The sequence below is a fragment of the Diceros bicornis genome, chromosome 12 (genome assembly GCF_020826845.1).
Source record: "Diceros bicornis minor isolate mBicDic1 chromosome 12, mDicBic1.mat.cur, whole genome shotgun sequence".
Taxonomy (NCBI): Eukaryota; Metazoa; Chordata; class Mammalia; order Perissodactyla; family Rhinocerotidae; genus Diceros; species Diceros bicornis.
Window position 1 is genome coordinate 18524371 of NC_080751.1, and position 12019 is coordinate 18536389.

Genomic DNA, 12019 nt, shown 5'->3' on the forward strand with positions numbered 1-12019 from the left:
GTCCCAGATCCAGGAATGGGATGTTCCTCTCTTTTAGGGGTGTACCTCATATTTGCTTTCAAGTTCCTGCCTCTCTCTCTGGAACTCAGCAGCGCCGGGAATCTGAAAACTCCCCAGCCAAAAGGGATCTGCAGGGAGACTGAGAGTGCAAATCTTCTAGAGCTTCTGAGGAAGGGCTGTCTTCTCTTCAAGAGGGTGGGATGAGTCTCTCCTGGAAGTTTCCTCCTGGACATCGAGGGAGAGACAAACAACCTGAGCGGGAGCCAGAGGTGGGGATGAGCCTTCTTCCTAAGAAGCCTCTGGGGACTTGACCCTGAACCTCTTGAAGCTGATCTGAGCCAAGAGCAGCTGCTCCTCCCCCGGATTCCAGCTGTGATTCTCCTGGGAACTGAGGCACCTGCTCTGCCCCTAATCCTCGTGATCACTGAAGCCCCATCCCTGGGTAGCCAAGCATCTTAAGAGGAATTAGCTCATCAGCCCCAGGGCACGTGGGACGATGGCCAGCGCCGGATCAGGAGGAAGTCTCTTCCTAGGAAAGTGAGGCCTGGAGACGGGGTGGGCCCAGTGAGAGGCCGTGGAGGTAGGAGAACCCGAGAAGGAGATGGTCTCCTTGTGTCTCCCAGGTCCTATGTCCCCCTTCTCAAATTGGTTTTTCAACCACTAACAAATGTGGCTTCTCTCCTAGGCCAGCCCCCGCCCCCCCCTGTCCCGGGGGGACAACCCAGGTGGCACCTCCCTGTTATCTATTTTCTTCCAGGTCCTTCAGATCCTAACCACATGCTGGGCTGAAGGAGGGAGGGCGAGGAGTGGGTGGGTGGGTCGTAGGGACGCAGGCAGGGGATGGGGAATTGAGTGCCAGGCCAGAATTCCAGGGCAACACCCACGTTGTCCCCTCCCTGCCTTTTCCCATGCACAGGTGGCTGCTGAGCCCTGTCCTGGCTGTACAGGAACGGGATGACCTCTGTCCGAGCTGCAGTGACCCTTTCTCCCCTGTTCTGAGGAGAGTCTGTCTGAGCCACCAGGCTCTCCACCAGCTCTCTCTCCTAGAGGAAAGTGGGCGCCGGGTGGGCTCAGCGAGAGGAGGGCTCTGGACATCAGCAGCACAAGCCCCATGGAGGAAGCAACTAAGTGGTGGTTCTTACTGGAGACAGAGTGAGACTTAAGACAGGTACTGTGCGTGCGTGAGGTGGTGACCAACGCAAACGTGTGGAGGTGGAACCTGGGCTGCAGGATGGCGAACGCCGCTCTCGCGGAAGCCGAGTATCAAGGGGGAGCCCTGGAGAGCAGCCAGGAAAAGTGGGTTACTGCTGCACTGCAGAGGGCTTGATGCCTGGGTGAGGAGTTGGCACTTGACTGGCACGCAAGTGTTTGAACTGTGGAGGAGCAGGGAGATTCACCTAGTTTCTGGGTATCGGATTGCGTAAAGCAGCAGCAAAGAGTCCAGCCTGGAAGCCATGGCAGCACCCAGACTTAGGGGTGAATTTGGGATGGCGGAAAGGAGGAGACAGATGCAGGCGACAATGTAAAGGTCTAATCCTGGCTGCACATTAGAATCACCTGGGAAGATCAATTAAAGCCGGTTCTTCTGGCAGTCCTAATGTGCAGCCAGGCTCCTGAACCCTTGGCCTAGATCCCAGCTGTGGCTACCCTCCTGTGACCCCAAGGGCGATCCCCAGACCAGCAGAAAGGCAGCATGTTAGAAATGCACCTGGACCTGCGCCAGAGCCCGCACTGAACAAGATCTCCAGGTGATTCTCTTGCACATGAATGTTTGAAAAACTCTGGCCTAGAACATTCTGACACCTCTGGTTAAGGGGCAATGCACAGCCCCCACAAGACAGCCTCTGCACTAATAATGACCACCACACAACAAATGCCTACTAATTCCCTGACTATGCTAGATAATTCCTCATGCTTTTATCCAGCAAACATTTATTTTGTTTTTAAACTTTTGTTTTGAAATAATTTCAGACTTACAGAAAAGTTGCAAGAGCAGTACAAAGAATTTCTTATATGCTTCACCTAGTCCCCAAATATTAACATTTACCAATTAACTTTATCATTCTCTCTCACTCTCATTTCTTTCTCTGTATCTATATGTATATGAACTGTTTGAAAATTGCAAATATGATATACATTTACCTCTAAATACTTTAGTGTTTATTTCCTGAAAAACAAGCAATTCTCTTATATGACCACAATACAATGATCAAAATCAGGAAATTGACATTGATATAATATTACTATAATCTGCAGACTTGATTAAATTTTTCCAATTATCTCAATAATGACCTTTATAAGCAAAAAAAATCAATTGTTTTCTGGTCCAGGATCCAATCCAGTCACACATTGCATTTAGTTGTCCTGTCTCTTTAGTCTCCTTTAATCTGAACAAATCCTCAGTCTGTCTTTGTCCTTCATGACTTGACATTTCTGAAGAGGCCTGGTCAGTTATTTTGTAGAATGTGAATCTGTGTTTGGGTGACTGACGTTTTCTCATGATTAGATTCAGGCTATGCATTTTTGGCAGGAATACCCAGAAGTGCTGTGGTGTCCTTGGTGCATCATATCGGGAGGCACAGGACGTCTGTTTGTTCCATTGCTGGTGGTGTTAACTTCAATCAGTTGGTCAAAGTGGTGTCTGCCAGGTTTTTCCACTGTAAACTATTTTCCCTGTGTCTTCTGGGTGGTTACTCTGAGATTACATAAGTAGCCTGTTTTTCTTCAGTCACCCACCAGATCCATTGACGATCCTTGTCTGCCAATCGTGATTTTCTAGGTCTACCCGGCTGCTTTTATTAGCTGGCCTTCAGCTCTAAAGAAGAGCTTTCTCTTCCTGTTTATTTATTTATTATTTATTTTTATCAGACTCTTATTCAATGAGTTATACTCTTCCTATCATTATTTATTTTGAGGCTCAAATTGTTTTAGATTTGGCCTTAGGAGACCCTCCAAACTGGCTCCTGTCTTCTTGGGACATGTCCCCATCATAATCTGAGCCCTTCCTTATTTTCTGTTGCAAGATATTCCAGGTTCATCTTGTGCCTTCCCTGCACTAGCCCTGGAATTGGCAATTTCTCCAAGGAGCCCTGATTCCTTTTGGTGGAGTCTGGTATTCAGAAACCAGGATCTGGGTGTTAGGTGTGCTCATTGCTACTGGAGCGTCACTACCCTGAGGTCCTCTCAGTGGTCAGAGCTAAGAAAAAAACCTATAGCGTATCTATATATGTTTCTATCTCTCTCTCTAAGTATATTAAAAATACAAGTTCATACCGATACCTATAATTCCAGCACCGTAGAGTTTATTCTAACCTTCCCTCTTTCCATATTTGCAATTTTTTCCTCCAACAATGAGGAACCAGGCTCCAGGTTACTTATTTGCTCAATCCTAGAATACCCAGAGAGTAGTGTCAGAATTGTTAACCCATGTGCCTATGAAAAACAAACCTAGAAGCAACCAGTTATTAATCACCTACTTAGTGCCAGGTGTGGGTGGTCCTTGGTGGCAAATAAGATAAGTTTTGAAATCAGACTGTGGTTATCTTAAGGACAGCTAAGGCTCCCAGGTGTGCAAGGCTTTATCTTGAGGACACAATGTGTCTATCAGGAGGGCAGCTGGAGTCAGAGACCAAAGGCCACAAGTCCTTGTCTTGTGGCGATGCTGAGGGAGTAGCCAGCCTCCATGCCCCAGAGTGGTGACCTGGCCTGCCCACCTGGTCCTCAGCCACTGCGGAGACACTGAGGCAGCTGTTAGAGCTGACGCCACCACACATTCCAGTCCCATCAGTCACTGTCCTATTCGGAGTTCACTGCTGCCAAGCAGCCCCAGGGAATGAACGTGGCTTCTCAGGCTGGGCTGCAAGGAGGGCCAACTCTGGTTGGGCCACTCTGACCATCCACTCTACCCAGCTGTTCTGTTTCTCGCTGTGGGTTCATAAATCAGTTCTCAAGTTCTGACTGCTCAGATATGGTGGGCCAGGCTCCCCCAAGCTGGGACTGGGGTGAAGTCTCCAAGGCATGTGTTGCCTGTGGGACTCGCCTGGGGCCAGCCTTGCCCTGCCCCGTCTCTCTGAGCTCCTATTAGAGTGTCTTCCTGCGCTGGGAAGTGTCTGAAGTGAGCCCAGCCCTCTAGAGATTTACTGTCTGCAGAGGGAGGCAGCCAGGCCAAGGAACCCGGGCTTAGAGTGGCTGGGTGCTGTGTCCCCTCCCACTCCCGTCTGTGCAGGGGCGGGGGCACAGGGAGGGTCACCTGATGAGGGTGGGCGTCATGAAGGGCTCCACAGAGGAAATCTTATAGCTGAGTCTTGAAAAACAAGTGGCCATTTCCCAAGAAGGTGCAGGGTGCAGGGAGGAAGGGGAGGGAGGCGAGGACTAGCTGGGCTGGTGCCAGCTAACGGGGTGACTGAGTTGGGGGGGAGACAGAGGGCCAGATATGAGGTCTTATATGACCTTTGAGGAAACTCCAGAAGGCCAAAGATAGCCAGTGCTGGATTTCTTCAGCTCTAAGATGCACTCAATTAGAAAGTACATTATAAATTTAATAATATTTTTTGAGAAAAAAAAAAGAAACCCTGTAACATAAATGTATGTGCCAACGGTATATCCTGATTTAAGAAGCAGTAAAAATGTGTATATGGGGTGGGGGGTGGTGACAGTGGATGTAGATCCTAAAGTAGAGAAAATACTTGACTTCATCTCAAATACCAACTCTGATCCAGGCAGCTGCCTGGTGGGTGGTGCTGCAAAGGATTCTGGGACTGTGTTCAGACACAGCCAGAAAGATGCTGTGATTGATTAGTGATGTCTGCCCTGGGAGCAAGTGTGGAGAGTGAGTACCTGCTGCTTCTGCTGTGTGCAGTCAGGGGCTTCATCCTTAGATAACAAGGAGCTGTAGAAGGGCTGCAGGCAGAGAGGTGACATGATGACATCTGCATTTGTAACACATCTGAGCCTCCATCCACAAACTCAGAGATGTGTGAGAAATATATTAAATGTTTTTCCTGAATTAAAGCTCCTACGTCCAACTCTGAATCCCCGTTCAGCCAAGCTGTGGAAGCACGTGTTGGGGGGTGCTGTAAGTCACGGATGCCCGGGCGCACTGTTCCCGTGGAGATGTCCATGGCCCTGTCCACACAATCCCTTTAGGCCACGTGGCTGTGCTGCCTTCTGTGCCATGCACAGGGGCACCAGGAGCCCGGATCTCAGTCCCGCCTTCCTAGGGACACCAGGCAGCCCCTTCCTAGGATGTCCTGCCACTTCCTCGGGGTGAGGTTGCTGAGTGGTGTGTGGGTGCCTGTTCTCTTCAGCACTGACCACCGTCCATCCTGTCCAGCCAGATCTGTCCTCCTCATCTCCTCCTACGCATCCCCAGGCCGACCCACACCTCCCTGTCCAGCGCACCTGAACATTTTCTCATCTGTGGGTTTAGGCAGGCACAAACGATGGGGAAGAAAAGTGTCTTATGTCTTACGGGCAACACTGGCTTTTGACCCAGTAACAAAAGAGAGCCCTAAAAGGCCTGGTCACTTGCCTGAGATGGAAGAATCAGGAACAAAAGCACACATTAGTATTTTCATGTCCCACAGCCCGTGGAGGGGGATAGGGAACAAGACTGGAGGGAGGGAGGTTGTCTGGTGGGGATTATGCTCTGGCTGAAGGGGCGGAGCAGGCTCAGTGGGGAAGGGGAACTGGTTTCCAAGGTAACACCGAGGAGGAACCAACCAACCTGGGGCATCAGGTATAGGGTGCGAGAGAGGGACAGTCTAAGGCAGCGTTCTTAACTGGGGGCGGTTTTGCCCCCAGGGCACATTTGGCAATGTCTGGAGACATTTTTGGTTGTCACGGCTTTGGGAAGTGGGGCCAGGTAGAGGCCAGGGATGCTGCTAAGCCCCCCACAATGCAGAGGACGCCCCCCTAGCCTGCCTCCTCACCCCCGAATTCTCTAGCCCCTAATGTCAGTAGTGCCGAGGCTGAGAAACTGGCCTGAGGTGACTCAAGTTTGCTGATTTAGCCCTTTCTTTCTAAGTCTCACAAAACCCCTGTAATGTAGGTTTTATCCCCATTTAATAGATGGGGAAATTGAAATTGGGAGAGGGAGTTTGCCCAATGTTGCTCAAATGGTAAATGGCTGAACTGAGGTTGGAATTTAAGCTTGCCTGACTTTAGAACGTGCAATTCAGTCTGCTGGCGCAGTTTGGACAAAGACTTGGTAAAAATGAACTTAGGTTGTTTTCATCTCCTATAAATAGAGTAAGGCAAGACAAAGTACGTGGAAATGAGTTTGACAAGCCAAAGTGTCCAACAAGTAGGCCTTGGTTAATTAAACAGTGTGTAAGGTATCTACAAAACCCATGAACATGTTCACTGTGGTTGGAAACATTTATTGTTTTTATCAATTTGTGAAATTAGAAAGTTCACAAAAATCACCAAACAAGTAGAGGAGCATAATTGGCTGAAAATAAACTAGGAGGAAAAAAACCCCTAAAACCTCCCCAAAATTCCAGATCCTTTTCATTGTTACTTATTATTGCCTGATTAATTTTTTCACTGCTTAAATTCCTTTTATTGCTTTTGTAAACTGAGTGCTTATTATCAGAACACCAGAAAATTAGGTCAATCCAAAAATATGTAAAGAATCTTCATGAAGAACCTTGTATATGTTCACCCTCCCTAGGTCAAACATGGCATATTTTTCCAGACTGGTCTCTGAAGGCATTCATATGGATGTATTTTCCTTCATTGTTTCTTTCTTGCACTCTCTAATTCTCGTTTTTTCTTTCTCCCTTTTCAGCAAAAACAGAATTACATAGTACTTTCTATTTTGTAAACTCCCATTTTATTTAACCAAGCCCCTATTTTTGGACATTCACGTTATTTCCAGCATTTTGCTGTTACAAACCTGAGGATACAATAGTGAAAAGGAATACTGCAACCACGTATAACGTACACAAATCTCACAGCCATGATGTTGAATGAAAGAAGCCAGACACAAACGTGTCCAGTAGGATTCCATTTATATAATACCCTAAAACAAATAGGCAAAACTAGACCACAGTGTGTAGAGATGCATACTCAGGAGGCATAATGATAAAGGCAGGAAGTGGTGTGATTCTGGCAGAAGCAGGGCTGCCGGGTCCGTTTGGGTTAATGAGGTGCTGTGTTGGGAAGGGTGTCGGGTAACCTGGGGGCCAGCAGCCTCCTGGTTCTTGACTGGGGGCTGTTTATGAGGGTGTTTATAATAATTCACATTTAGTTTCATGCTCTTGTATCTATGTGCATGACATTTCATGCTAAATTTTTGTAAATCAGCAGAAATAAAGTAGTTGGCTAAAATATTAACCAGAAATTTAAAGCAGAGGGTAAAACTGTTCTGACATTTAAGCGAAGTACTTGAAAAGACACAGAGGGATGCACTTCTCTATGTTACATCAAAATCCCAACTTTTGAAAAATAATGTGGAGTATACTTTTAGACCAAATTTTCCTTCAGGCTGAATTGTTTTTCCCCCAACTTGTTCTCAACCAAATTGTTTCTATCAAATTGCTTTTGTTTTTGACGAAGTCATCTGGATTATTCTAAAGCCCAGGCATCTTCCGTAACCCTCACTGCATTGCCTTCATACAACTCTGATGGTGACAAAGTTTGTAGTTTGTAGCAAAAACCTCATTCCCTCTGTTTCTCCATCTGCCTTTGGGGCATGTGACGTTGGAGACTATTGTCCTGTCTCAGCTCTGAGCCTGAAGTTTATCCCTGTCTCTTATTCATTCCCTCACTCACTCACCTGTCGGTCCGTCCGTCCGTCCATCCATCCATCCATCCATCCATCCACCCACCCACCCATCCACAAACATGTATCGCTGAGCCGCCACTATGTGCCGGGCACTGTTCTAGGTGCTGGGATGGAGCCGTGATGGAGAGTTCAGTCTCTGCACTTGCAGAGCCCCCATTTTAACATCCAACAGACGAAACTATAATATGTCACGTGATGATAAGAAGAAATGAATCAGGGTAAGGAGGATAATGGATAGAAAGTGATGGGGGATGTGCAATTTTATACAGAGCGGGTTGTGGGGGCCTCGTGGATAAGACAACATTTGTGTAGAGACCTGAGTCAAGTGAGGGAACAAGCCATGAAGGTGTCAGGGGGAGGGGAGGGCAGCCCAGACAGAAGGAGTAGCCAGTGCAAAGGCCCTGGGTGTCTGGGGGAACAGCCCATAGGCTGGTGGGTGGAGCAGAGTGCGTGAGGGTACGGTGGCTGGACATGAAGTCAATGAGGATGGCCAGGGCCAGATCAGGTGGGGACTTGCCACTGAAGGGACTTGGTTGTTCTGCTGAGTGGAGTGGAGTTCCACAGGAGGGTTTTGCGCCGAGGCAGGCTGGGATCTGATGTCTGTTTTGAAAGGGTCGTGGGGGGCGTGGGGAGAGCCCAGGGGGCGTAGGACAGAGCCAGGGAGGAAGTGGGGAGACCAGCGTAGGGCTTTGCTGAGGCCCAGTGCTGCCTTTAGCCCCAGCCCTGCTCCCGGGCCCCCCTCCCTGGCTCTGGTTTGCTCTCTGGGCCTCTTGATGTGACTTAGAGGCTTCGCTCTGTGGTGGTCCCTTCACTCTGGAGACTTGGCAACAGCCCCTTTCTCTTTGCACCAGCAGTAAACAGCACTTTCCTCCGGGCCTGGTGCGTTCACAGCCCATCCAGGAGCCTGCACTTATCTCTTAAAATGCATCTTGTCCAAGACACCCCTCCCCTTCAGCCTGTCAAGAAAATTTTGGATCCTGATTTTGTCAGGCCATCGGGTGTCATCTTGCTACCTCGGGGCCATCCCCAGATGTGGAGAATGAGCAATCCATCCCCATCCAAATTATTGTATTCACGTTGAATGGGCCGGGGCTGAGGACAGTGTCCCATTCACGCCACTGGACGCCTTCTTGCATGTCAAACTGCGTCCACTAATTTCACCTCGGTGGGGCCATGAGTAATTTGTTAATAAAATACTGAAATTTGCAAGTGATTTACTTTCTAAAAATATGCAGCAGGACACATTCCAGGCTAGTCCTGTACAGACATTACTCTCTCTTACTTGCAATCCAGTGGACTTTCTTGAGTTGGGGCGAAAGGGTGATGTTCCTTTTGCTTCTGACAGGTGACTCAGACCCAAGTCAACTCTGCTGCTGTCTCTGGCCTCTGTGGAAACCCCCAGAGGAGCCCCAGTTCCTCTAGACTCACAGGGATCACCTTCAGCCCTGAGGCAGCTCCTTTCTATTCTTTGGCAAGTTTGTTCCCATTACTTAAAAAAAGCCACACTCACCTTCCCTCTCTACACTCTCGACCCAAAAAACCTCACCCTTGCTTAGTCAACCTTACTTCCCTCTACTTACAAAAGAAAAGACTGGAACATTTTTTGTTATACAGAGGCGGTGCTCTTGTATAATAAAAAATGTCCTTCTTATTCTCTACAAAGATGGATCTGAAATGACTTTAAAATTACATATATTTAAATAGGGAAATTTTTAAGTAGAAATCAAGATCAGAGAAAAGACTAGGGGGAATTTAGGACACAAGTATACAAATCATAGAGTCTCACATAATTACTAAAGGTGAGGTGTGAATCTGGCTCTGAGCTTCCTGGCAGCCAAAGCAAGATGAGAAAGATGATCCATTTAATGATTCACTGTTTCCCTAAGGAAACACACACCCATTCTTCAGAAAAAGCAATGGGATTCCTGCACTGAGTTCTCAAAGATTGTTTCGCTTAACATTAAAGGATCTAAGTAAGGTGAAGAGAGAGCAGTGCCACACCCAAGTCCTGTCCCGATCATCTGTTTCTACTGATACCTTTTCTGGGCCCCATGCTGTTCCATGTCCTGTGCTGGTCTGCACTTGATGGGCAGCTGCTTTGAGCAAAGCTTTTAACTGCAAAGTTGCGGAGAATTGTCACAAGCTCTGCAGTTGCTCAGAGGTTACACGTGAAGTGTGGCGTCTTTGTTGATCGTCTGGCCACAGCTCTAGCTACCGTTGTTTTGGATTTGCTGTTGGAAAGACACATGCAAATATTGGGACTTGAGGCATCTCCCACTCTTCTGATGAGATACTTGAAAATGTAGGCATTTTAGCAAGGGTCTCCCTCTCTGAGCCACTCTTGCGCTGCCGGGTTTCTCTGTGAGAGTGACGGAGCTGCCCTGCAGGGCTGGAGGGGTTTTAGGGTTTGTTTTGACTTTCTGAACAGCACTTGGTGAGGTACCACCTGAAGAACGCCTCCTCCCCCACTGTGGCCACATTCTGTCCCTGCGTCACCCTCTTCCCTGCTCCCCCTTTTGGTTTAACCACTTCCTGCCCGCTATTTGTTGTCTAAACAGCACAGTCAGAATGACATTTGAACACATCCCTGCCATCTAATGTCATTTTCCCTTCTAGGCTGATTTCTTTTCTGAATGTTGGAATTTTGTCTTCTGAACATCTAAGTTACATTCCTGACAGCGCTCCAGCTTCTCTCGTCGCTAGTAAAATCACCATCATTGCTCAGATGTAGCAAATGCTTCCTGGACGTCAGGCACTGGGCTGGGGTCTTTTCATACCCTATCTCACTTAATCCCCCAACAGCCTCGGGAAGTGAGTACAGATCTTCCTCCATTTACAAAGGGGTTATGTCCCGATAAATCCATCATAAGCTGAAAATATTGTAAGTTGAAAATGCATTTAATACACCCAACCTACTGAGCATCATAGCTTAACCTAGCTTACCTTAAATGTACTCAGAACACTTACATTAGCCTACAGTTGGGACAAATTAATACAGAGTCTATTTTATAATCAAGTGTTGAATATCTCATGTAATTTATTAACTACTGTACTGAAAGCGAAGAACAGATTGTATGGGTACAGAATGGTTGTAAGCGTATCGGTTGTTCACCCTCGTCATCGCGTGGCTGACCGCAGCCCAGCATCACGAGAGAGTGTCGTATCGCATATTGCCAGCCTGGGAAAAGATCAAAATTCAAAATTTAAAGTACGATTTCTACTGAATGCCTATCACTTTCGCATCATGGTAAACTCAAAAAATTGTAAGTCGAACCATCGTAAGTGGAACCAACTTATTATTATCCTTACTTTACAGACTGGGAAAATAGAGCCCAAGACTCTTGCCCCAGGGCACGGCGAGTGTGAAGGGTGGAGTTGGCATCAGCTCTTGGATCCATCTGACCGGAGTCTGTGTGCCTGACCATCACTCAGGGCCTCCTCTCAGGGTATTTAAGGGACGCACTCCCATGAGGCTCTCTCATTCCACTCGGCCAGCCCGCTCAGCTCTGTTGATCAGTATTAGCTCCAGTGCTTCGTGATAACACCATCTTCTACCTTCTGGGCGATGGGACTATCAGCAAAGCAACAGGTGGTCAGACCCTCTGTATGTAATTTTTTTTTTTTTTGAGGAAGATTGGCCCTGAGCTAACATCTGCCAATCCTCCTCTTTTTGCTGAGGAAGACTGGTCCTGGGCTAACATCCATGCCCATCTTCCTCTACTTTATATGGGACGCCGCCACAGCATGGCTTGCCAAGTGGTGCGTCGGTGCACGCCTGGGATCCAAACCGGCAAACCCCGGGCCACCGCAGAGGAACGTGCACCCAACCTCTTGCACCACTGGGCCGGCCCCCAAACCCTCTGTTTTCAACTGAACAACTTTTCCAGCAGATGGATGTTGGGTCTCCAATCCCCACTGGCCGCTGTGCAGGGCTGGGGACAGGCTCCAGGTGTTACCCAGCCGGGCCTTCTGGGTGGCCAACAGGGTTGGTGGGGCTGGTGTGTTTCTCCCTTTCCTCTGTCCCCTAGGCTCTCCCAGAACCATGGTTTCCTTGAAGGTAGACAGATTCCTGACACACAGCTCCCGCCTTGAGTGTCATCGCTCACCTCTGCCCCTGGGTGAGGCCAAGAGCATCCTATAAAAGGCTTCTCCCTCTTCCCCCAGAGCCTCAGTGAACGTCTCCAGCCCCCGTGTCCCCACTCCATCAGCTCTGTCTTGGCCTTGGGGCCA

General features: G+C 48.3%; 1 long non-coding RNA gene across 1 annotated transcript in view; it reads left to right on the forward strand.

Annotated features, from left to right (window-relative positions):
* The window catches only part of LOC131411875 (uncharacterized), a 129651-nt gene that overhangs the window by 115259 nt on the left and 2373 nt on the right, over nucleotides 1–12019 (forward strand). The window lies entirely within an intron of this gene.